Consider the following 302-nt stretch of genomic DNA (forward strand, 5'->3'; position numbering starts at 1 on the left):
GCTAATCCCGGTGAGGAGACGGAGGACTGGGGCTCCTCGAGGGGAGGAGGGGCTGACGGGGTTGGCAACTAAGGTGGACCCTGGGCTGAGGGGCGGTCGTGGGAGCTGAGGGTACGGGGACGCGTGGGGGCCGGGAGGGGACCCTGGGGGATGGGATTGACCTGGGGGAGGGGCCCGACCCTGGGGACTTGGCGGAGACTCGAGGTGGAGTGGGAGGCAGCGGGCGGGGGTTGGGGGTCCCGTACCCCGAGTTCTGTTGGGGCTGGTGTTCGGTAGGGTCCGCCTTCAACCCTCTGCCCACG

Source organism: Myotis brandtii, unplaced genomic scaffold (assembly GCF_000412655.1).
Source record: "Myotis brandtii unplaced genomic scaffold, ASM41265v1 scaffold250, whole genome shotgun sequence".
Taxonomy (NCBI): domain Eukaryota; kingdom Metazoa; phylum Chordata; class Mammalia; order Chiroptera; family Vespertilionidae; genus Myotis; species Myotis brandtii.